At 40.4% G+C, this 22,374-nt stretch overlaps 4 non-coding genes across 4 annotated transcripts; all 4 read right to left on the bottom strand.

The window, feature by feature from the left end:
- Nucleotides 1–309: 309 nt before the first annotated feature.
- TRNAE-CUC (transfer RNA glutamic acid (anticodon CUC)) lies at nucleotides 310–381 on the bottom strand. Its single transcript has one exon. It is a non-coding gene; the product is annotated as a tRNA-Glu (tRNA).
- Nucleotides 382–17,488: 17,107 nt separating this feature from the next.
- Nucleotides 17,489–17,560, bottom strand: TRNAE-CUC (transfer RNA glutamic acid (anticodon CUC)). The gene has a single exon. It is a non-coding gene; the product is annotated as a tRNA-Glu (tRNA).
- Nucleotides 17,561–20,310: 2,750 nt separating this feature from the next.
- TRNAE-CUC (transfer RNA glutamic acid (anticodon CUC)) lies at nucleotides 20,311–20,382 on the bottom strand. Its single transcript has one exon. It is a non-coding gene; the product is annotated as a tRNA-Glu (tRNA).
- Nucleotides 20,383–21,598: 1,216 nt separating this feature from the next.
- Nucleotides 21,599–21,670, bottom strand: TRNAE-CUC (transfer RNA glutamic acid (anticodon CUC)). Its single transcript has one exon. It is a non-coding gene; the product is annotated as a tRNA-Glu (tRNA).
- Between the last annotated feature and the right edge of the window lie 704 nt (nucleotides 21,671–22,374).

Here is a 22,374-nt window from a genome sequence, read left to right as displayed (position 1 = left end):
GTTGATGGTGCATTGGAATCTGTTCACGAGATTTACATGGAATCGTGAGACCATAAGAGATGGCGAATGCCTGGGGAACACTTCAGTCAGCAATCGAAGATCAAGCCTGGTGATGATGCGGGACAGCAGGACACGTGGAGGTACATCTAACAACTTCCCTGGTGGTCTGGTGATTAAAATTCGAAGCTCTCAGTGCTGCGGTCAGGGTTTAGTTCCCGGTCACGGAATGAGGCTCTTGGTGTATTTTTTAAAGCAGTTAAACTTTCCGGTATAGAAGAAAATTACTTTTTTATTGTTTATAAAAAAGTGTTCCCTGACCGGGAATCGAACCCGGGCCGCGGCAGTGAGAGCGCCGAATCCTAACCACTAGACCACCAGGGAAGCTGGTTAAGATGTCTCCACATGTCCTGCTGTCCTGGGACCTCCAACATCGGGCGCACGCTCGAGAGTTGATGGAGCAATGGAATCTGTTCACGGGATTGACTTTGGAATCGTGATACCGTAAGAGATGGCGACTGCCTGGGAAAACCTTCGGTCAGCAGTAGAAGTTCAAGCCTGGTGATAATGCGGGACAGCAGGACACGTGGAGGCACAATCACCAATTTCCCTGGTGTGGCAACTGGTTAGGTTTTGGCGCTCCCTCCGCCCCCGCTCGGGATCGAATCCCCATAAGGGAAATAGTATTTTGGTTTCATTTTCAAAGCAGTTCCACGAATGCCTGAATTAAAAGTATTTATGTTATTGATTAATTCGGTAAAGTCACGTAAATATAAATCAAAAGCAAACAAAATACAAAAGACAATATTTTTTCAAAGTAACAAAAATAAAAAATGAATGGAAAATCATAAAAGCAAAAAACCATACAATAAAAAAATACGAAGACAAAATTAAAAATCAATTGAAAATGATAAAAGCAAAAAACCTTCGCATTTTTAATTTTATTTAACTCTTTTTATTGTTGTTTTTGTTCTTTCATTTTTTTCTATGCATTTTTTCTTTATTTTATTTTTATACTTTTTAATTGCATTTTTTTATTATTTTTAGTTTTTTATTTACGTGACTTTACCTAACTAACCAAGAATATGAATTCCTGCAGTCACGAAAGTTTTAAGTAAAAAAATAGTTAACTTTTTTATTTACGTAAAAAGTGTTCTTTGACAGGGATTCTTACCCAGGCCGCTGCGGTGGAATGGCAAATCCTAACCGCTAGACTACCAGTGAAGCTGTTGGAGGTGCCTCCACGTGTCCTGCTATCCTGGCACCTCAAACACCGGGAGCTCGCTCGAGAGTTGATGGTGCATTGGAATCTGTTCACGAGATTTACGTGGAATTGTGAGACCATAAGAGATGGCGAATGCCTGGGGAACACTTCAGTCAGCAATCGAAGATCAAGCCTGGTGATGATGCGGGACAGCAGGACACGTGGAGCTACATCTAACAACTTCCCTGGTGGTCTGGTGATTAAAATTCGAAGCTCTGAGTGCTGCCGTCAGGGTTTAGCTCCCGGTCACGGAATGAGGCTCTTGGTGTATTTTTTAAAGCAGTTAAACTTTTCCGTCAAGAAGAAAATTACTTTTTTCATTGTTTATAAAAAAAGTGTTCCCTGACAGAAATCGAACCCAGGCAGCGGCGGTGAGAGCGCCGAATCCTAACCACTAGACCACCAGGGAAGCTGGTTTAGATGTCTCCACATGTCCTGCTGTCCTGGCAACTCCAACATCGGGAGCTCGCTCGAGAGTTGATGGAGCAATGGAATCTGTTCACGGGATTGACTGTGGAATCGTGATACCGTAAGAGATGGCGACTGTCTGGGAAAACCTTCGGTCAGCAGTAGAAGTTCAAGCCTGGTGATAATGCGGGACAGCTAGACACGTGGAGGCACAATCACCAATTTCCCTGGTGTGGCAACTGGTTAGGTTTTGGCGCTCCCTCCGCCCCCGCTCGGGATCGAATCCCCGTAAGGGAAATAGTATTTTGGTTTCATTTTCAAAGCAGTTCCACGAATGCCTGAATTAAAAGTATTTATGTTATTGATTAATTCGGTAAAGTCACGTAAATATAAATCAAAAGCAAACAAAATACAAAAGACAATATTTTTTCAAAGTAACAAAAATAAAAAATGAATGGAAAATCATAAAAGCAAAAAACCATACAATAAAAAAATACGAAGACAAAATTAAAAATCAATTGAAAATGATAAAAGCAAAAAACCTTCGCATTTTTAATTTTATTTAACTCTTTTTATTGTTGTTTTTGTTCTTTCATTTTTTTCTATGCATTTTTTCTTTATTTTATTTTTATTCTTTTTAATTGCATTTTTTATTATTTTTAGTTTCTTATTTACGTGACTTTACCTAACTAACCAAGAATATGAATTCCTGCAGTCACGAAAGTTTTAAGTAAAAAAATACTTAACTTTTTTATTTACTTAAAAAGTGTTCTTTGACAGGGATTCTTACCCAGGCCGCTGCGGTGGAATGGCAAATCCTAACCACTAGACTACCAGTGAAGCTGTTGGAGGTGCCTCCACGTGTCCTGCTATCCTGGCACCTCCAACACCGGGAGCTCGCTCGAGAGTTGATGGTGCATTGGAATCTATTCACGAGATTTACGTGGAATCGTGAGACCATAAGAGATGGCGAATGCCTGGGGAACACTTCAGTCAGCATTCAAAGATCAAGCCTGGTGATGATGCGGGACAGCAGGACACGTGGAGGTACATCTAACAACTTCCCTGGTGGTCTGGTGATTAAAATTCGAAGCTCTCAGTGCTGCCGTCAGGGTTTAGCTCCCGGTCACGGAATGAGGCTCTTGGTGTATTTTTTAAAGCAGTTAAACTTTTCCGTAAAGAAGAAAATTACTTTTTTATTGTTTATAAAAAAGTGTTCCCTGACTGGGAATCGAACCCGGGCCGCGGCGGTGAGAGCGCCGAATCCTAACCACTAGACATCCAGGGAAGCTTGTTGAGGTGTCTCCACATGTCCTGCTGTCCTGGCACCTCCAACACCGGGAGCTCGCTCGAGAGTTGATTGTGCAATGGAATCTGTTCACGGGATCGACTGTGGAATCGTGATACCGTAAGAGATGGCGACTGCCTGGGAAAACCTTCGGTCAGCAGTAGAAGTTCAAGCCCAGTGATAATGCGGGACAGCAGGACACGTGGAGGCACAATCACCAATTTCCCTGGTGTGGCAAATGGTTAGGTTTTGGCGCTCCCTCCGCCCACGCTCTGGATCGAATCCCTGTAAGGAAAATAGTATTTTGGTTTCATTTTCAAAGCAGTTCCACGAATGCCTGAATTAAAAGTATGTATATTATTGATTAATTCGGTAAAGTCACGTAAATAGAAATAATAAGCAAACAAAATACAAAGGACAATATTTTTTCAAAGTAACAAAAATAAAAAATGAATGGAAAATCATAAAAGCAAAAAACCATACAATAAAAAAATACGAAGACAAAATTAAAAATTAATTGAAAATAATAAAAGCAAAAAACCTTCGCATTTTTCATTTTATTTAACTCTTTTTATGGTTGGTTTTTTTCTTTCCTAATTTTCAATGCATTTTTATTTTAATTTTATTTTTATTCTTTTTAAATGCATTTTTTTTTTATTTTTTGTTTTTTATTTACGTGACTTTACCTAACGAACCAAAAATATGAATTCCTGCAGTCACGAAAGTTTTAAGTAAAAAAATAGTTAACTTTTTTATTTACGTAAAAAGTGTTCATTGACAGGGATTCTTACCCAGGCCGCTGCGGTGGAATGGCAAATCCTAACCACTAAACTACCAGTGAAGTTGTTGGAGGTGCCTCCACGTGTCCTGCTATCCTGGTACCTCCAAAGCCGGGAGCTCGCTCGAGAGTTGATGGAGCAATGGAATCTGTTCACGGGATTGACTGTGGAATCGTGATACCTTAAGAGATGGCGACTGCCTGGGAAAACCTTCGGTCAGCAGTAGAAGTTCAAGCCCAGTGATAATGCGGGACAGCAGGACATGTGGAGGCACAATCACCAATTTCATTGGTGAGGCAAATGGTTAGGTTTTGGCGCTCCCTCCGCCCACGCTCTGGATCGAATCCCCGTAAGGGAAATAGTATTTTGGTTTCATTTTCAAAGCAGTTCCACGAATGCCTGAATTAAAAGTATGTATATTATTGATTAATTCGGTAAAGTCACGTAAATAGAAATAAAAAGCAAACACAACAAAAAGGACAATAATTTTTTCATAGCAACAATAATAAAAAATGAATGGAAAATCATAAAAGCAAAAAACAATACAATAAAAACATACGAAGACAAAATTAAATATTAATTGAAAATAATAAAAGCAAAAAACCTTCGCATTTTTAATTGTATTTAACTGTTTTTATTGTTGGTTTTTTTCTTTCATAATTTTCAATGCATTTTTATATTTATTTGATTTGTATTCTTTTTAAATGCATTTTTTATTATTTTTTGTTTTTTATTTACGTGACTTTACCTAACGAACCAAGAATATGAATTCCTGCAGTCACGAAAGTTTTAAGTAAAAAAATAGTTAACTTTTTTATTTACGTAAAAAGTGTTCTTTGACAGGGATTCTTACCCAGGCCACTGCCGTGAAATGGCAAATCCTAAACACTAGACTACCAGTGAAGCTGTTGGAGGTGCCTCAACGTGTACTGCTATCCTGGCACCTCCAACACCGGGAGCTCGCTCGAGAGTTGATGGAGCAATGGAATCTGTTCACGGGATTGACTGTGGAATCGTGATACCGTAAGAGATGGCGACTGCCTGGGAAAACCTTCGGTCAGCAGTAGAAGTTCAAGCCCAGTGATAATGCGGGACAGCAGGACACGTGGAGGCACAATCACCAATTTCATTGGTGAGGCAAATGGTTAGGTTTTGGCGCTCCCTCCGGCCACGCTCTGGATCGAATCCCCGTAAGGGAAATAGTATTTTGGTTTAATTTTCAAAGCAGTTCCACGAATGCCTGAATTAAAAGTATGTATATTATTGATTAATTCGGAAAGTCACGTAAATAGAAATAAAAAGCAAACAAAATACAAAGGACAATATTTTTTCATAGCAACAATAATAAAAAAATGAATGGAAAATCATAAAAAAAAAACCATACAATTAAAACATACGAAGACAAAATTAAAAATTAATTGAAAATAATAAAATAAAAAACCTTCGCATTTTAATTGTATTTAACTCTTTTTATTGTTGGTTTTTTTCTTTCATAATTTTCAATGCATTTTTATCTTTATTTTATTTTTATTCTCTTTAATTGCATTTTTAATTATTTTTTGTTTTTTTATTTACGTGACTTTACCTAACGAACCAAGAATATGAATTCCTGCAGTCACGAAAGTTTTAAGTAAAAAAATAGTTAACTTTTTTATTTACGTAAAAAGCATTCTTTGACAGGGATTCTCACCCAGGCCGCTGCGGTGAAATGGCAAATCCTAAACACTAGACTACCAGTGAAGCTGTTGGAGGTGCCTCCACGTGTCCTGCTATCCTGGCACCTCCAACACCGGGAGCTCGCTCGAGAGTTGATGGTGCATTGGAATTTGTTCACGAGATTTACGTGGAATCGTGAGACCATAAGAGATGGCGAATGCCTGGGGAACACTTCAGTCAGCAATCGAAGATCAAGCCTGGTGATGATGCGGGACAGCAGGACACGTGGAGGTACATCTAACAACTTCCCTGGTGGTCTGGTGATTAAAATTCGAAGCTCTCAGTGCTGCCGTCAGGGTTTAGTTCCCGGTCACGGAATGAGGCTCTTGGTGTATTTTTTTAAGCAGTTAAACTTTTCCGTAAAGAAGAAAATTACTTTTTTTATTGTTTATAAAAGAAAGTGTTCTCTGACCGGGAATCGAACCCGGGCCGCGGCGGTGAGAGCGCCGAATCCTAACCAATAGACCAAAAGGGAAGCTGGTTAAGATGTCTCCACATGTCCAGCTGTCCTGGCACCTCCAACATCGGGAGCTCGCTCGAGAGTTGATGGAGCAATGGAATCTGTTCACGGGATTGACTGTGGAATCGTGATACCGTAAGAGATGGCGACTGCCTGGGAAAACCTTCGGTCAGCAGTAGAAGTTCAAGCCTGGTGATAATGCGGGACAGCAGGACACGTGGAGGCACAATCACCAATTTCCCTGGTGTGGCAACTGGTTAGGTTTTGGCGCTCCCTCCGCCCCCGCTCGGGATCGAATCCCCATAAGGGAAATAGTATTTTGGTTTCATTTTCAAAGCAGTTCCACGAATGCCTGAATTAAAAGTATTTATGTTATTGATTAATTCGGTAAAGTCACGTAAATATAAATCAAAAGCAAACAAAATACAAAGGACAATATTTTTTCAAAGTAACAAAAATAAAAAATGAATGGAAAATCATAAAACCAAAAAACCATACAATAAAAAAATACGAAGACAAAATTAAAAATCAATTGAAAATAATAAAAGCAAAAAACCTTCGCATTTTTTATTTTATTTAACTATTTTTATTGTTGTTTTTTTTCTTTCAGAATTTTCAATGCATTTTTATCTTTATTTTATTTTTATTCTTTTTAATTGCATTTCTTTTTTTGTTTTTTTTATTTACGTGACTTTACCTAACGAACCAAGAATATGAATTCCTGCAGTCACGAAAGTTTTAAGTAAAAAAATAGTTAACTTTTTTATTTACGTAAAAAGTGTTCTTTGACAGGGATTCTCACCCAGGCCGCTGCGGTGAAATGGCAAATCCTAACCACTAGACTACCAGTAAAGCTGTTGGAGGTGCCTCCACATGTCCTGCTGTCCTGGCACCTCCAACACCGGGAGCTCGCTCGAGAGTTGTTGGAGCAATGGAATCTGTTCACGGGTTTGACTGTGGAATCGTGATACCGTAAGAGATGGCGACTGCCTGGGAAAACCTTCGGTCAGGAGTAGAAGTTCAAGCCTGGCGATAATGCGGGAAAACAGGACACGTGGAGGCACAATCACCAATTTCTCTGGTGTGGCAACTGGTTAGGTTTTGGCGCTCCCTCCGCCCCCGCTCTGGATCGAATCCCCGTAAGGGAAATAGTATTTTGGTTTCATTTTCAAAGCAGTTCCACGAATACCTGAATTTAAAGTATTTATAGTATTGATTAATTCGGTAAAGTATTTATAGTATTGATACTGGTAGGAACGAAGTGGACCAGACCACCAATAGATTAATGTGTCCGTCCGTCCGTCTGTCCGACAAGATGGCCGACCGCGCCCCCTGCGATCTGTGAACTAAACAAGATGGCCGTCGCTTCCGGCGCCTCACGGTGAAACTTTAAACTTCGCTTCAAATTTACTTTACTGAAACGCAGCACGTTTTTTTTTAACACAGAGACAAGATACATTTATTAACACAGAGACGAGATACATTTAATCGCCTTATTTGTGCACGAAAAGCACGGCGCGAGGCCTACTGCAGAGAAGGCTTCGCGAGGCCTACTGCAGGGAAGGCTTCGCGAGGCCTACTGCAGAGGCTTCGCGAGGCCTTGTGCAGAAGGCTTCGCTAAGTCTACTGCAGAGAAGGCTTCGCGAGGCCTAGTGCTGCAGGCTTCGCGAGGCCTAGTGCGGCAGGCTTCGTGAGGCCTAGTGCGGGAGGCTTCGCGAGGCCTAGTGCTAAAGGTGGTGGTCAATTAATCTCAGATGTGATCGTTTGGAAATGAAAGACTGGGAGTCTTTAAATCTCACAGCGTTTCTTGTCAAAACAAACACTTTTAATTAACATTACACTAGACTACAGTAATTTTTTCTTTAACTCTTCTATACCCGGTCGATATCCCTGTACCGGTACTAAGTATTATTCCTAACAGCCCACCCCGCAGGGTCCTGTTTAATTCGGTAAAGTCACGTAAATAGAAATAAAAAGTAAACAAAATACTAATGTTTTTTTTTTAAGTAACAAAAATAAAAAAATGAATGGAAAATCATAAAAGCAAAAAACCTTCGCATTTTTTAATTTTATTTAACTCTTTTTATTGTTGGTTTTTTTCTTTCATAATTTTCAATGCATTTTCATCTTTATTTAATTTTTTTCTTTTGAATTGAATTTTTTAATTATTTTTTAGTTTTTTATTTACGTGACTTTACCTAACGAACCAATAATATGAATTCCTGCAGTCACGAAAGTTTTAAGTAAAACAAATTTAACTTTATTATTTACGTAAAAAGTGTTCTTTGACAGGGATTCTTACCAGGCCGCTTTTTATTTACGTGACTTTACTTAACGAACCAAGAATATGAATTTCTGCAGTCACGAAAGTTTTAAGTAAAAAAAAAATTTACTTTTGTATTTACGTAAAAAGTGTTTTTTGACAGGGACTCTCACCCAGGCCGCTGCGGTGAAATGGCAAATCCTAACCACTAGACTACCAGTGAAGCTGTTGGAGGTGCCTCCACGAGTCCTGCTATCCTGGCACCTCCAACACCGGGAGCTCGCTCGAGAGTTGATGGTGCATTGGAATCTGTTCACGAGATTTACTTGGAATCGTGAGACCATAAGAGATGGCGACTGCCTGGGGAACACTTCAGTCAGCAATCGAAGATCAAGCCTGGTGATGATGCGGGACAGCAGGACACATGGAGGTGCATCTAACAACTTCCCTGGTGGTCTGGTGATTAAAATTCGAAGCTCTCAGTGCTGCTGTCTGGGTTCAGTTCCCGGTCACGGAATGAGGCTCTTGGTGTCTTTTTTAAAGCAGTTAAACGTTTCCGTAAAGAAGAAAATAACTTTTTTTATCATTTATAAAAATTGTTCCCTGACCGAGAATCGAATCCAGGCCGCAGCGGTGAGAGCGCCGAAACCTAACCACTAGACCACCAGGGAAGCTGGTTGAGGTGTCTCCACATGTCCTGCTGTCTTGGCACCTCCAACACCGGGAGCTCGCTCGAGAGTTGTTGGAGCAATGGAATCTGTTCACGGGTTTGACTGTGGAATCGTGATACCGTAAGAGATGGCGACAGCCTGGGAAAACCTTCGGTCAGGAGTAGAAATTCAAGCCTGGTGATAATGCGGGAAAACAGGACACGTGGAGGCACAATCACCAATTTCTCTGGTGTGGCAACTGGTTAGGTTTTGGCGCTCCCTCCACCCCCGCTCTGGATCGAATCCCCGTAAGGGAAATAGTATTTTGGTTTCATTTTCAAAGCAGTTCCACGAATACCTGAATTAAAAGTATTTATAGTATTGATTAATTCGGTAAAGTATTTATAGTATTGATACTGGTAGGATCGAAGTGGACCAGACCACCAATAGATTAATGTGTCCGTCCGTCCGTCTGTCCGACAAGATGGCCGCCCGCGCCCCCTGCGATCTGTGAACTAAAGAAGATGGCCGTCGCTTCCGGCGCCTCACGGTGAAACTTTAAACTTCGCTTCAAATTTACTTTACTGAAATGCAGCACGTTTTTTTAACACAGAGACAAGATACATTTATTAACACAGAGACGAGATACATTTAATCGCCTTATTTGTGCACGAAAAACACGGCGCGAGGCCTAGTGCGGCAGGCTTCGCGAGGCCTAGTGCGGCAGGCTTTGCGAGGCCTACTGCAGAGAAGGCTTCGCGAGGCCTACTGCAGGGAAGGCTTCGCGAGGCCTACTGCAGAGGCTTAGCGAGGCCTAGTGCAGAAGGCTTCGCTAAGTCTACTGCAGAGAAGGCTTCGCGAGGCCTAGTGCAGCAGGCTTCGCGAGGCCTAGTGCGGCAGGCTTCGCGAGGCCTAGTGCGGGAGGCTTCGCGAGGCCTAGTGCAAAAGGTGGTGGTCAATTAATCTCAGATGTGATCGTTTGGAAATGAAAGACTGCGAGTCTTTAAATCTCACAGCGTTTCTTGTCAAAACAAACACTTTTAATTAACATTACACTAGAATACAGTAATTTTTTCTTTAACTCCTCTATACCCGGTTGATATCCCTGTACCGGTACTAAGTGTTATTCCTACCAGCCCACCCCGCAGGGTCCTGTTTAATTCGGTAAAGTCACGTAAATAGAAATAAAAAGTAAACAAAATACTAATGTTTTTTTTTAAGTAACAAAAATAAAAAATGAATGGAAAATCATAAAAGCAAAAAACCTTCGCATTTTTTATTTTATTTAACTCTTTTTATGGTTGGTTTTTTTCTTTCATAATTTTCAATGCATTTTCATCTTTATTTTATTTTTTTACTTTTGAATTGAATTTTTTAATTATTTTTTTGTTTTTTTTATTTACGTGACTTTACCTAACGAACCAATAATATGAATTCCTGCAGTCACGAAAGTTTTAAGTAAAAAAAATTTAACTTTATTATTTACGTAAAAAGTGTTCTTTGACAGGGATTCTTACCCAGGCCGCTTTTTAATTACGTGACTTTACTTAACGAACCAAGAATATGAATTCCTGCAGTCACGAAAGTTTTAAGTAAAAAAAAAATTTACTTTATTATTTACGTAAAAAGTGTTCTTTGACAGGGATTCTTATCCAGGCCGCTTTTTATTTACGTGACTTTACTTAACGAACCAAGAATATGAATTCCTGCAGTCACGAAAGTTTTAAGTTAAAAAAAATGTAACTTTTTTATTTACGTAAAAAGTGTTCTTTGACAGGGATTCTTGCCCAGGCCGCTGCGGTGAAATGGCAAATCCTAACCACTAGACTACCAGTGAAGCTGTTGGAGGTGCCTCCACGTGTCCTGCTATCCTGGCACCTCCAACACCGGGAGCTCGCTCGAGAGTTGATGGTGCATTGGAATCTGTTCACGAGATTTACGTGGAATCGTGAGACCATAAGAGATGGCGAATGCCTGGGGAACACTTCAGTCAGCAATCGAAGATCAAGCCTGGTGATGATGCGGGACAGCAGGACACGTGGAGGTACATCTAACAACTTCCCTGGTGGTATGGTGGTTAAAATTCGAAGCTCTCAGTGCTGCCGTCAGGGTTTAGTTCCCGGTCACGGAATGAGGCTCTTGGTGTATTTTTTAAAGCAGTTAAACTTTTCCGTAAAGAAGAAAATTACTTTTTTATTGTTTATAAAAGTGTTCCCTGATCGGGAATCGAACCCGGGCCGAGGCGGTGAGAGCGCCGAATCCTAACCAGTAGACCACCAGGGAAGCTGGTTGAGGTGTCTCCACATGTCCTGCTGTCCTGGCACCTCCAACACCGAGAGCTCGCTCGAGAGATGATGGGGCAATGGAATCTGTTCACGGGATTGACAGTGGAATCGTGATACCGTAAGAGATGGCGACTGCCTGGGAAAACCTTCGGTCAGCAGTAGAAGTTCAAGCCCAGTGATAATGCGGGACAGCAGGACACGTGGAGGCACAATCACCAATTTCCCTGGTGTGGCAAATGGTTAGGTTTTGGCGCTCCCTCCGCCCCCGCTCGGGATCGAATCCCCGTAAGGGAAATAGTATTTTGGTTTCATTTTCAAAGCAGTTCCACGAATGCCTGAATTAAAAGTATTTATATTATTGATTAATTCGGTAAAGTCACGTAAATAGAAATAAAAAGCCAACAAAATACAAAGGACAATATTTTTTCAAAGTAACAAAAATAAAAAATGAATGGAAAATCATAAAAGCAAAAAACCATACAATAAAAAAATACGAAGACAAAATTAAAAATCAATTGAAAATGATAAAAGCAAAAAAACTTCGCATTTTTAATTTTATTTAACTCTTTTTATTGTTGTTTTTTTTCTTTCATTATTTTCTATGCATTTTTTCTTTATTTTATTTTTATTCTTTTTAATTGCATTTTTTATTATTTTTTGTTTTTTATTTACGTGACTTTACCTAACGAACCAAGAATATGAATTCCTGCAGTCACGAAAGTTTTAAGTAAAAAAATAGTTAACTTTTTTATTTACGTAAAAGTGTTCTTTGACAGGGATTCTTACCCAGGCCGCTGCGGTGGAATGGCAAATCCTAACCACTAGACTACTAGTGAAGCTGTTGGAGGTGCCTCCACGTGTCCTGCAATCCTGGCACCTCCAACACCGGGAGCTCGCTCAAGAGTTGATGGTGCATTGGAATCTGTTCACGAGATTTACATGGAATCGTGAGACCATAAGAGATGGCGACTGCCTGGGGAACACTTCAGTCAGCAATCGAAGATCAAGCCTGGTGATGATGCGGGACAGCAGGACACGTGGAGGTACATCTAGCAACTTCCCTGGTGGTCTGGTGATTAAAATTCGAAGCTCTCAGTGCTGCGGTCTGTGTTCAGTGTTCAGTTCCCGGTCACGGAATGAGGCTCTTGGTGTATTTTTTAAAGCAGTTAAACTTTTCCGTAAAGAAGAAAATTACTTTTTTTATTATTTATAAAAATTGTTCCCTGACCGAGAATCGAATCCGGGCCACGGCGGTGAGAGCGCCGAATCCTAACCACTAGACCACCAGGGGAGCTGGTTGAGGTGTCTCCACATGTCCTGCTGTCCTGGCACCTCCAACACCGAGAGCTCGCTCGAGAGTTGATGGGGCAATGGAATCTGTTCACGGGATTGACTGTGGAATCGTGATACCGTAAGAGATGGCGACTGCCTGGGAAAACCTTCGGTCAGCAGTAGAAGTTCAAGCCCGGTGATAATGCGGGACAGCAGGACACGTGGAGGCACAATCACCAATTTCCCTGGTGTGGCAAATGGTTAGGTTTTGGCGCTCCCTCTGCCCCCGCTCGGGATCGAATCCCCGTAAGGGAAATAGTATTTTGGTTTCATTTTCAAAGCAGTTCCACGAATGCCTGAATTAAAAGTATTTATATTATTGATTAATTCGGTAAAGTCACGTAAATAGAAATAAAAAGCAAATAAAATACAAAGGACAATATTTTTTCAAAGTAACAAAAATAAAAAATGAATGGAAAATCATAAAAGCAAAAAACCATACAATAAAAAAATACGAAGACAAAATTAAAAATCAATTGAAAATGATAAAAGCAAAAAACCTTCGCATTTTTAATTTTATTTAACTCTTTTTATTGTTGTTTTTTTTCTTTCATTATTTTCTATGCATTTTTTCTTTATTTTATTTTTATTCTTTTTAATTGCATTTTTTATTATTATTTTTTCATTTACGTGACTTTACCTAACGAACCAAGAATATGAATTCCTGCAGTCACGAAAGTTTTAAGTAAAAAAATAGTTAACTTTTTTATTTACGTAAAAGTGTTCTTTGACAGGGATTCTTACCCAGGCCGCTGCGGTGGAATGGCAAATCCTAACCACTAGACTACTAATGAAGCTGTTGGAGGTGCCTCCACGTGTCCTGCAATCCTGGCACCTCCAACACCGGGAGCTCGCTCAAGAGTTGATGGTGCATTGGAATCTGTTCACGAGATTTACATGGAATCGTGAGACCATAAGAGTTGGCGACTGCCTGGGGAACACTTCAGTCAGCAATCGAAGATCAAGCCTGGTGATGATGCGGGACAGCAGGACACGTGGAGGTACATCTAGCAACTTCCCTGGTGGTCTGGTGATTAAAATTCCAAGCTCTCAGTGCTGCGGTCTGTGTTCAGTGTTCAGTTCCCGGTCACGGAATGAGGCTCTTGGTGTATTTTTTAAAGCAGTTAAACTTTTCCGTAAAGAAGAAAATTACTTTTTTTATTATTTATAAAAATTGTTCCCTGACCGAGAATCGAATCCGGGCCGCGGCGGTGAGAGCGCCGAATCCTAACCACTAGACCACCAGGGGAGCTGGTTGAGGTGTCTCCACATGTCCTGCTGTCCTGGCACCTCCAACACCGAGAGCTCGCTCGAGAGTTGATGGGGCAATGGAATCTGTTCACGGGATTGACTGTGGAATCGTGATACCGTAAGAGATGGCGACTGCCTGGGAAAACCTTCGGTCAGCAGTAGAAGTTCAAGCCCGGTGATAATGCGGGACAGCAGGACACGTGGAGGCACAATCACCAATTTCCCTGGTGTGGCAAATGGTTAGGTTTTGGCGCTCCCTCTGCCCCCGCTCGGGATCGAATCCCCGTAAGGGAAATAGTATTTTGGTTTCATTTTCAAAGCAGTTCCACGAATGCCTGAATTAAAAGTATTTATATTATTGATTAATTCGGTAAAGTCACGTAAATAGAAATAAAAAGCAAATAAAATACAAAGGACAATATTTTTTCAAAGTAACAAAAATAAAAAATGAATGGAAAATCATAAAAGCAAAAAACCATACAATAAAAAAATACGAAGACAAAATTAAAAATCAATTGAAAATGATAAAAGCAAAAAACCTTCGCATTTTTAATTTTATTTAACTCTTTTTATTGTTGTTTTTTTTCTTTCATTATTTTCTATGCATTTTTTCTTTATTTTATTTTTATTCTTTTTAATTGCATTTTTTATTATTATTTTTTTATTTACGTGACTTTACCTAACGAACCAAGAATATGAATTCCTGCAGTCACGAAAGTTTTAAGTAAAAAAATAGTTAACTTTTTTATTTACGTAAAAGTGTTCTTTGACAGGGATTCTTACCCAGGCCGCTGCGGTGGAATGGCAAATCCTAACCACTAGACTACTAATGAAGCTGTTGGAGGTGCCTCCACGTGTCCTGCAATCCTGGCACCTCCAACACCGGGAGCTCGCTCAAGAGTTGATGGTGCATTGGAATCTGTTCACGAGATTTACATGGAATCGTGAGACCATAAGAGTTGGCGACTGCCTGGGGAACACTTCAGTCAGCAATCGAAGATCAAGCCTGGTGATGATGCGGGACAGCAGGACACGTGGAGGTACATCTAGCAACTTCCCTGGTGGTCTGGTGATTAAAATTCGAAGCTCTCAGTGCTGCGGTCTGTGTTCAGTGTTCAGTTCCCGGTCACGGAATGAGGCTCTTGGTGTATTTTTTAAAGCAGTTAAACTTTTCCGTAAAGAAGAAAATTACTTTTTTTATTATTTATAAAAATTGTTCCCTGACCGAGAATCGAATCCGGGCCGCGGCGGTGAGAGCGCCGAATCCTAACCACTAGACCACCAGGGGAGCTGGTTGAGGTGTCTCCACATGTCCTGCTGTCCTGGCACCTCCAACACCGAGAGCTCGCTCGAGAGTTGATGGGGCAATGGAATCTGTTCACGGGATTGACTGTGGAATCGTGATACCGTAAGAGATGGCGACTGCCTGGGAAAACCTTCGGTCAGCAGTAGAAGTTCAAGCCCGGTGATAATGCGGGACAGCAGGACACGTGGAGGCACAATCACCAATTTCCCTGGTGTGGCAAATGGTTAGGTTTTGGCGCTCCCTCTGCCCCCGCTCGGGATCGAATCCCCGTAAAGGAAATAGTATTTTGGTTTCATTTTCAAAGCAGTTCCACGAATGCCTGAATTAAAAGTATTTATATTATTGATTAATTCGGTAAAGTCACGTAAATAGAAATAAAAAGCAAATAAAATACAAAGGACAATATTTTTCAAAGTAACAAAAATAAAAAATGAATGGAAAATCATAAAAGCAAAAAACCTTACAATAAAAAAATACGAAGACAAAATTAAAAATCAATTGAAAATGATAAAAGCAAAAAACCTTCGCATTTTTAATTTTATTTAACTCTTTTTATTGTTGTTTTTTTTCTATCATTATTTTCTATGCATTTTTTCTTTATTTTATTTTTATTCTTTTTAATTGCGTTTTTTATTATTTTTTGTTTTTTATTTACGTGACTTTACCTAACGAACCAAGAATATGAATTCCTGCAGTCACGAAAGTTTAAAGTAAAAAATAGTTAACTTTTTTATTTACGTAAAAAGTGTTCTTTGACAGGGATTCTTACCCAGGCCGCTGCGGTGGAATGGCAAATCCTAACCACTAGACTACCAGTGAAGCTGTTGGAGGTGCCTCCACGTGTCCTGCTATCCTGGCACCTCCAACACCGGGAGCTCGCTCGAGAGTTGATGGTGCATTGGAATCTATTCACGAGATTTACGTGGAATCGTGAGACCATAAGAGATGGCGAATGCCTGGGGAACACTTCAGTCAGCATTCGAAGATCAAGCCTGGTGATGATGCGGGACAGCAGGACACGTGGAGGTACATCTAACAACTTCCCTGGTGGTCTGGTGATTAAAATTCGAAGCTCTCAGTGCTGCGGTCTGTGTTCAGTTCCCGGTCACGGAATGAGGCTCTTGGTGTACTTTTTTAAAGCAGTTAAACTTTTCCGTAAAGAAGAAAATAACTTGTTTTATTGTTTATAAAAAAGTGTTCTCTGACTGGGAATCGAACCCGGGCCACGGCGGTGAGAGCGCCGAATCCTAACCACTAGACATCCAGGGAAGCTTGTTGAGGTGTCTCCACATGTCCTGCTGTCCTGGCACCTCCAACACCGGGAGCTCGCTCGAGAGTTGATTGTGCAATGGAATCTGTTCACAGGATCGACTGTGGAATCGTGATACCGTAAGAGATGGCGACTGCCTGGGAAAACCTTCGGTCAGCAGTAGAAGTTCAAGCCCAGTGATAATGCGGGACGGCAGGACACGTGGAGGCACAATCACCAATTTCCCTGGTGTGGCAAAGGGTTAGGTTTTCGCGCTCCCTCCGCCCACGCTCTGGATCGAATCCCCGTGAGGGAAATAGTATTTTGGTTTCATTTTCAAAGCAGTTCCACGAATGCCTGAATTAAAAGTATGTATATTATTGATTAATTCGGTAAAGTCACGTAAATAGAAATAAAAAGCAAACAAAATACAAAGGACAATATTTTTTCAAAGTAACAAAAATAAAAAATTGAATGGAAAATCATAAAAGCAAAAAACCATGCAATAAAAAAATACGAAGACAAAATTAAAAATTAATTGAAAATAATAAAAGCAAAAAACCTTCGCATTTTTAATTTTATTTAACTCTTTTTATTGTTGGTTTTTTTCTTTCAGAATTTTCAATGCATTTTTATCTTTATTTTATTTTTATTCTCTTTAATTGCATTTTTTATTATTTTTTGTTTATTATTTACGTGACTTTACCTAACGAACCAAGAATATGAAATCCTGCAGTCACGAAAGTTTTAAGTAAAAAAATAGTTAACTTTTTTATTTACGTAAAAAGTGTTCTTTGACAGGGATTCTTACCCATGCCGCTGCGGTGAAATGGCAAATCCTAACCACTAGACTACCAGTGAAGCTGTTGGAGGTGCCTCCACGTGTTCTGCTATCCTGGCACCTCCAACACCGGGAGCTCGCTCGAGAGTTGATGGTGCATTGGAATCTGTTCACGAGATTTACGTGGAATCGTGAGACCATAAGAGATGGCGAATGCCTGGGGAACAATTCAGTCAGCAATCGAAGATCAAGCCTGGTGATGATGCGGGACAGCAGGACACGTGGAGGTACATCTAACAACTTCCCTGGTGGTCTGGTGATTAAAATTCGAAGCTCTCAGTGCTGCCGTCAGGGTTTAGCTCCCGGTCACGGAATGAGGCTCTTGGTGTATTTTTTAAAGCAGTTAAACTTTTCCGTAAAGAAGAAAATTACTTTTTTTATTGTTTATAAAAAAAAGTGTTCCATGACCGGGAATCGAACCCGGGCTGCGGCGGTGAGAGCGCCGAATCCTAACCACTAGACCACCAGAGAAGCTGGTTTAGATGTCTCCACATGTCCTGCTGTCCTGGCACCTCCAACATCGGGAGCTCGCTCGAGAGTTGATGGAGCAATGGAATCTGTTCACGGGATTGACTGTGGAATCGTGATACCGTAAGAGATGGCGACTGCCTGGGAAAACCTTCGGTCTGCAGTAGAAGTTCAAGCCTGGTGATAATGCGGGACAGCAGGACACGTGGAGGCACAATCACCAATTTCCCTGGTGTGGCAACTGGTTAGGTTTTGGCGCTCACTCCGCCCCCGCTCGGGATCGAATCCCCATAAGGGAAATAGTATTTTGGTTTCATTTTCAAAGCAGTTCCACGAATGCCTGAATTAAAAGTATTCATGTTATTGATTAATTCGGTAAAGTCACGTAAATAGAAATAAAAAGCAAACAAAATACAAAAGACCATATTTTTTCAAAGTAACAAAAATAAAAAGTGAATGGAAAATCATAAAAGCAAAAAACCATACAATAAAAAAATACGAAGACAAAATTAAAAATCAATTGAAAATGATAAAAGCAAAAAACCTTCGCATTTTTTATTTTATTTAACTCTTTTTATTGTTGTTTTTTTTCTTTCATTATTTTCTATGCATTTTTTCTTTATTTTATTTTTATTCTTTTTAATTGCATTTTTTATTATTTTTTTGTTTTTTATTTACGTGACTTTACCTAACGAACCAAGAATATGAATTCCTGCAGTCACGAAAGTTTAAAGTAAAAAATAGTAAACTTTTTTATTTACGTAAAAAGTGTTCTTTGACAGGGATTCTTACCCAGGCCGCTGCAGTGGAATGGCAAATCCTAACCACTAGACTACCAGTAAAGCCGTTGGAGGTGCCTCCACATGTCCTGCTGTCCTGGCACCTCCAACACCGGGAGCTCGCTCGAGAGTTGTTGGAGCAATGGAATCTGTTCACGGGTTTGACTGTGGAATCGTGATACCGTAAGAGATGGCGACTGCCTGGGAAAACCTTCGGTCAGGAGTAGAAGTTCAAGCCTGGTGATAATGCGGGAAAACAGGACACGTGGAAGCACAATCACCAATTTCTCTGGTGTGGCAACTGGTTAGGTTTTGGCGCTCCCTCGGCCCCCGCTCTGGATCGAATCCCCGTAAGAGAAATAGTATTTTGGTTTCATTTTCAAAGCAGTTCCACGAATACCTGAATTAAAAGTATTTATAGTATTGATTAATTCGGTAAAGTATTTATAGTATTGATACTGGTAGGAACGAAGTGGACCAGACCACCAATAGATTAATGTGTCCGTCCGTCCGTCTGTCCGACAAGATGGCCGCCCGCGCCCCCTGCGATCTGTGAACTAAACAAGATGGCCGTCGCTTCCGGCGCCTCACGGTGAAACTTTAAACGTCTCTTCAAATTTAATTTAATGAAACGCAGCACGTTTTTTTAACACAGAGACAAGATACATTTATTAACACAGAGACGAGATACATTTAATCGCCTTATTTGTGCACGAAAAGCACGGCGCGAGGCCTAGTGCGGCAGGCTTCGCGAGGCCTAGTGCGGCAGGCTTTGCGAGGCCTACTGCAGAAAAGGCATCGCGAGGCCTACTGCAGAGAAGGCTTCGCGAGGCCTAGTGCAGCAGGCTTCGCGAGGCCTAGTGCAGCAGGCTTCGCGAGGCCTAGTGCGGGAGGCTTCGCGAGGCCTAGTGCAAAAGGTGGTGGTCAATTAATCTCAGATGTGATCGTTTGGAAATGAAAGACTGGGAGTCTTTAAATCTCACAGCGTTTCTTGTCAAAACAAACACTTTTAATTAACATTACACTAGAATACAGTAATTTTTTTTTTTAACTCCTCTATACCCGGTCGATATCCCTGTACCGGTACTAAGTATTATTCCTACCAGCCCACCCCGCAGGGTCCTGTTTAATTCGGTAAAGTCACGTAAATAGAAATAAAAAGTAAACAAAATACTAATGTTTTTTTTTAAGTAACAAAAATAAAAAAATGAATGGAAAATCATAAAAGCAAAAAACCATACAATAAAAAAATACGAAGACAAAATTAAAAATTAATTGAAAATAATAAAAGCAAAAAACCTTCGCATTTTTAATTGTATTTAACTCTTTTTATTGTTGGTTTTTTTCTTTCATAATTTTCAATGCATTTTTATATTTATTTTATTTTTTTCTTTTGAATTGAAATTTTTTATTATTTTTTTGTTTTTTATTTACGTGACTACCTAACGAACCAAGACTATGAATTCCTGCAGTCACGAAAGTTTTAAGTAAAAAAATAGTTAACTTTTTTATTTACGTAAAAAGTGTTCTTTGACAAGGATTCTCACCCAGGCCGCTGCGGTGAAATGGCAAATCCTAACCACTAGACTACCAGTAAAGCTGTTGGAGGTGCCTCCACAAGTCCTGCTATCCTGGCACCTCCAACACCGGGAGCTCGCTCGAGAGTTGATGGTGCATTGGAATCTGTTCACGAGATTTACGTGGAATCGTGAGACCATAAGAGATGGCGACTGCCTGGGGAACACTTCAGTCAGCAATCGAAGATCAAGCCTGGTGATGATGCGGGACAGCAGGACACGTGGAGGTACATCTAACAACTTCCCTGGTGGTCTGGTGATTAAAATTCGAAGCTCTCAGTGCTGTGGTCTGGATTCAGTTCCCTGTCACGGAATGAGGCTCTTGGTGTCTTTTTTAAAGCAGTTACACTTTTCCGTAAAGAAGAAAATAACTTTTTTTATTGCTTATAAAAAAGAGTTCCCTGACCGGGAATCGAACCCGGGCCGCGGCAGTGAGAGCGCCGAATCCTAACCACTAGACCACCAGGGAAGCTGGTTAAGGTGTCTCCACATGTCCTGCTGTCCTGGCACCTCCAACACCGGGAGCTCGCTCGAGAGTTGATGGATCAATGGAATCTGTTCACGGGATTGACTGTGGAATCGTGATACCATAAGAGATGGCGACTGCCTAGGAACACCTTCGGTCAGCAGTAGAAGTTCAAGCCTGGTGATAATGCGGGACAGCAGGACACGTGGAGGCACAATCACCAATTTCTCTGGTGTGGCAACTGGTTAGGTTTTGGCGCTCCCTCCGCCCCCGCTCGGGATCGAATCCCCGTGAGGGAAATAGTATTTTGGTTTCATTTTCAAAGCAGTTCCACGAATGCCTGAATTAAAAGTATGTATATTATTGATTAATTCGGTAAAGTCACGTAAATAGAAATAAAAAGCAAACAAAATACAAAGGACAATATTTTTTCATAGCAACAAAAATAAAAAATGAATGGAAAATCATAAAAGCAAAAAACCATACAATAAAAACATACGAAGACAAAATTAAAAATTAATTGAAAATAGTAAAGCAAAAAACCTTCGCATTTTTAATTGTATTTAACTCTTTTTATTGTTGGTTTTTTTCTTTCATAATTTTCAATGCATTTTTATATTTATTTTATTTTTATTCTTTTTAAATGCATTTTTTATTATTTTTTGTTTTTTATTTACATGACTTTACCTAACGAACCAAGAATATGAATTCCTGCAGTCACGAAAGTTTTAAGTAAAAAAATAGTTAACTTTTTTATTTACGTAAAAAGTGTTCTTTGACAGGGATTCTTACCCAGGCCGCTGCGGTGAAATGGCAAATCCTAACCACTAGACAACCAGTGAAGCTGTTGGAGGTGCCTCCACGTGTCCTGCTATCCTGGCACCTCCAACACCGGGAGCTCGCTCGAGAGTTGATGGTGCATTGGAATCTGTTCACGAGATTTACGTGGAATCGTGAGACCATAAGAGATGGCGACTGCCTGGGGAACACTTCAGTCAGCAATCGAAGATCAAGCCTGATGATGATGCGGGACAGCAGGACACGTGGAGGTACATCTAACAACTTCCCTGGTGGTCTGGTGATTAAAATTCGAAGCTCTCAGTGCTGCGGTCTGGATTCAGTTCCCTGTCACGGAATGAGGCTCTTGGTGTCTTTTTTAAAGCAGCTACACTTTTCCGTAAAGAAGAAAATAACTTTTTTTATTGCTTATAAAAAAGAGTTCCCTGACCGGGAATCGAACCCGGGCCGCGGCGGTGAGAGCGCCGAATCCTAACCACTAGACCACCAGCGAAGCTGGTTAAGGTGTCTCCACATGTCCTGCTGTCCTGGCACCTCCAACACCGGGAGCTCGCTCGAGAGTTGATGGATCAATGGAATCTGTTCACGGGATTGACTGTGGAATCGTGATACCATAAGAGATGGCGACTGCCTAGGAACACCTTCGGTCAGCAGTAGAAGTTCAAGCCTGGTGATAATGCGGGACAGCAGGACACGTGGAGGCACAATCACCAATTTCTCTGGTGTGGCAACTGGTTAGGTTTTGGCGCTCCCTCCGTCCCCGCTCGGGATCGAATCCCCGTGAGGGAAATAGTATTTTGGTTTCATTTTCAAAGCAGTTCCACGAATGCCTGAATTAAAAGTATGTATATTATTGATTAATTCGGTAAAGTCACGTAAATAGAAATGAAAAGCAAACAAAATACAAAGGACAATATTTTTTCATAGCAACAAAAATAAAAAATGAATGGAAAATCATAAAAGCAAAAAACCATACAATAAAAACATACGAAGACAAAATTAAAAATTAATTGAAAATAATAAAACCAAAAAACCTTCGGATTTTTAATTGTATTTAACTCTTTTTATTGTTGGTTTTTTTCTTTCATAATTTTCAATTCATTTTTATATTTATTTTTATTTTATTCTTTTCAATGCATTTTTTATTATTTTTTGTTTTTTATTAACGTGACTTTACCTAACGAACCAAGAATATGA

Source organism: Lampetra planeri, chromosome 14 (assembly GCF_965212315.1).
Source record: "Lampetra planeri chromosome 14, kcLamPlan1.2.h2, whole genome shotgun sequence".
Taxonomy (NCBI): domain Eukaryota; kingdom Metazoa; phylum Chordata; class Hyperoartia; order Petromyzontiformes; family Petromyzontidae; genus Lampetra; species Lampetra planeri.
Note: the sequence above shows the minus strand (reverse complement) of the source record. Positions and strands in the feature narration are given on the sequence as shown.